Raw genomic sequence first — 3579 nt, forward strand, 5'->3', positions numbered from 1 at the left:
ACTACTATTTCTACCATCTCTGCTACCATTACATCACTTTTTTCCTTTTATTTTTGGTCAGCATTTTAATTTCTAAGAAGGTACCTGGACACTTTTATAAAGGAGTATAAGCTAACCTAAAGAGTAGATATTTCCTCAAATCAATCTTACTCTCACACACTACACTTCAGGCTGAGCCTCTTTTAGGCCCTCCTATAACCAGGCACTCCCACCTCCCAAGCTTCACAAACACTGCTCCCACTGCTAAAATACATTCCTGCACTCATTCTCTCTCCTCCTACCCTCCAAAATCAATCAAAGAAATATAAATAGGCCAATCTTACTCGTCTCTCAAGGTCTCAGTATAAATGTCATATGTCCCGAGAGGCTTTTCTTAATCACAAAGTCCCTTAAGCTGGATGACATCCTATAGGTTGCTTATTGTAGCTCTAATCATAAATTTCAGACTTTCCTGGTGGCTCAGATGGTAAAGCATCTGCCTATAATGCGGGAGACCCAGGTTCGATCCCTGGGTTGGGAAGATCCCCTGGAGAAGGAAATGGCAACCCACTCCAATACTCTTGCCTGGAAAATCCTATGGAAAGAGGAGCCTGGCAGGCTATAGTCCATGGGGTCACAAAAAGTTGGACACGACTGAGTGACTTCACTTTAACTTTCACTCAGTTACTGCAATGGATTCCTTTTTCCACCTGTCTTATCATTTGCTAAACTGGAAAACCCTCAGAGTGTCTAGCAAAGGTGCTGACACATAGTTAACATTCAATATATGTTTGATACTTTGAAGTCAGAGAGGGCCTAACAGTGGCCTATATTATTTATCTGTTTGAAACTATAATCTTATTTTTGAAGGAACTGTGTAGATTCACTTCCTACTTTAAAGCACATACATTGAACACACTTTTGTTTGCTTATGTATCCTCTGACTTCCTCTGTGAAGAGTTAAAGTAGTTTATCATCTCTAACATACCATCTCATAAGAGACACTATGCTAGGCGTTGGGCTGTTTGCCTCAATATATGGTTTCCTTAACATGGCCTAAAAAGGCATGAGATTCTAGATGTTTACCTTATCTCACTCTTTCCTTTTCATATTATCCTAAATTTAGCATTTCAATGATCATTATATTCCATGACCATGATATTCATTATAAAAATATAACATCTACTGGTGCCATCCCCTCCACTTATATACTATGCCCTCTACTATTAAAAACACATCATCACTAGGGAAAATGTTAAATAATAAGTCAATAAATGAAAAATGACAATGTATGCTTCATTGAATGATAACAGATGACTGATTTCTGAATTCTAAATAAAATGTAAAAGTAATAAACACAAATATCTGAGGAAATAAAAATAATAGCAGAGTATATAAAAACCATTTTAGAGCAAAGTTTGAACCCAGAAATGTAAATGGAAAATGGAATATGTTTTTGCCTTGAGGAATTAGCCAAAACTACACATTTGGTCTCAGTCAGAGGGTAGCCCAGTGTTCCCGCATGTTAGAAATTCTTAGACGGGATCATTGATAGATTAAGCAGGAACTCCTTCCTCACCTGCCAAATATGCCTTCAGATTAAAAATCAACTAGAAGTAAAAATCTGTCATACTATACTCCAGACCAAAATAATTGTGGAAAAGGCTGCTTTGGCATTGAGCAAAACAGGGGAAATGAAAAAGAAAGTAAAATAATATCCCTGAGAAATTCTGGCCCTAAATATGCTCAATATGGATTTCTCCTGTGGATATGCAGAGCTGCGTGGGCTACAGAACCTCAGCTAAACATAATTTAAGATTGTAATACCTCTTCAGTCTCCTGACAAAAGCAAATGCAAAGCCCTGAGGGGGGAGGGTCCATTCATCTTAGACCATGGGGAACTTCTACAGATATGTAACCAAGGACAATGAGACACAGTTAATGCTAATTAGACATAAAAGAAAGCATGGTGATATGAGCTGAAAAACTAGAATTAGAAGCTAATGGAATTATCAAATACTATCAAATATCAAAGACTATAAAACAATTGTGCTTGCTTACCACATTTAAAGGAAAAAAAAAGAGTAAGGATGAGACATAACAGCAATAAACATATCTCTAGAGAATAGAAAGCTCTAAAGGGAAAAAGCAGTCTTCAGTGAAAAGGAAACCCATAAATTAAAAATGTTTAAGAATCAGAAATTTTTCATTTCATTTTTTCAAAATATTTTTAAGAAACCAACTAAATTTTGTTTTCAGTTTACATTTACATATGGAATTTCATATCGAAAAGAAAAAAATACACCCTCCAAAAATATTGATCAATTTAATAAAAAATGGTTAACAATTTTATTAAGTGTTGTATGTTTGAATTTTTAGAGCCCCTAGCAAATTATTTTTAAAAAATCTTGGCAAAGTTTAACTTTCTTCTTTACCTAATGCTAGCCATTATTGCTGAAACATCTTTATTTCAAATTCCTGATATTTCAAAGACCACTGGAAAGTTACTGTATTTATTTTGCTTTTTTAATTCTTTAACACACATGGACTCAAAGCTCACCCTAAAATATGATAAGTATACAGGACACCTATTATTCCTTGATTCTTTACTGAAATAAACTTATAGTCCCTCCTATGACGATGGTGTATTTTGTGTATTTCTTTGAATAAATAATATACAGGAATCATTTAAATGCATATTCAGTGGGAAGCCATCTGGCTCCATGTGAATTTATGAATATTTTAGCTTGCTCAGCGAGTCAAAAGTAAAATCTGGCACTTGGGATTATCATGTAAATTTGTGACATATATCATAAAAATTTGCTTCTATAAATCAATGATTGACATATCTACAAAAGCATAGTTTCTTTTTTTCATCATTGATTGAGTCCACTTAAACTATGTGTAACATGGCATGCTTAGTTTGGAAGTCGTGGCAATTCAACTTGAATCAGAACATGCAATGATTTATTAAAATACTTGCATATAAAAAGAGAATCTTGGATTGGGTTGGACTTTATAGGTTACTGTTGTGGACACTGTGATGTGGCCCCCACATTTTTATTCTATGAAGGGCTTATTAGTTCAGTTACTTCAGCTACTGGGAGTGCTGTCAATAGATATATTTCAGCTATCAACCCCATTCAAAGATTGCCTCAGCCACAGAAAGCTATCTTGCCCAAAATGCTCCTTCCCAAGATAGCCATATCCAGTGATAGTTGATGAGTGCTATAAGTTGTGGCCAACTCAGGATAGCACTAAAGTGCCATTCGGGCACCAAACTCCTCCTGGGATTAGCCAAACAAGGCTGTCATTGGGCCTACATCCAGCTTGACTTCTCCCTTCTGCTCAATTCTGCTTCTGTTGCATTCCTTGAGCAATTATTAGTCTCAAAAGCATTTCTTAGGAAATGCACTGCACTCTAGACTCTGCCTTAGATCCTGCTCTCCAGTGCACTCAACTAGCAGCCATTATCTAATCCTACCTCTTATAAAAAAAAAAAATGACTTTGTGGGAAAATTCTTGGGTAAATTGTCTTCTAGTCACTTTGCTTCAATATTTCTGGCATTAGGAAGCTTATTATCTAATAAGACAATTTAC

At 35.7% G+C, this 3579-nt stretch overlaps 1 non-coding gene across 1 annotated transcript; it reads left to right on the forward strand.

Annotated features, from left to right (window-relative positions):
- The first annotated feature begins 448 nt into the window (after positions 1-448).
- Positions 449-521, forward strand: TRNAY-AUA (transfer RNA tyrosine (anticodon AUA)). The gene has a single exon. It is a non-coding gene; the product is annotated as a tRNA-Tyr (tRNA).
- Positions 522-3579: the final 3058 nt, after the last annotated feature.

The sequence above is a fragment of the Dama dama genome, chromosome 20 (assembly GCF_033118175.1).
Source record: "Dama dama isolate Ldn47 chromosome 20, ASM3311817v1, whole genome shotgun sequence".
In the NCBI taxonomy this organism is placed as follows: domain Eukaryota; kingdom Metazoa; phylum Chordata; class Mammalia; order Artiodactyla; family Cervidae; genus Dama; species Dama dama.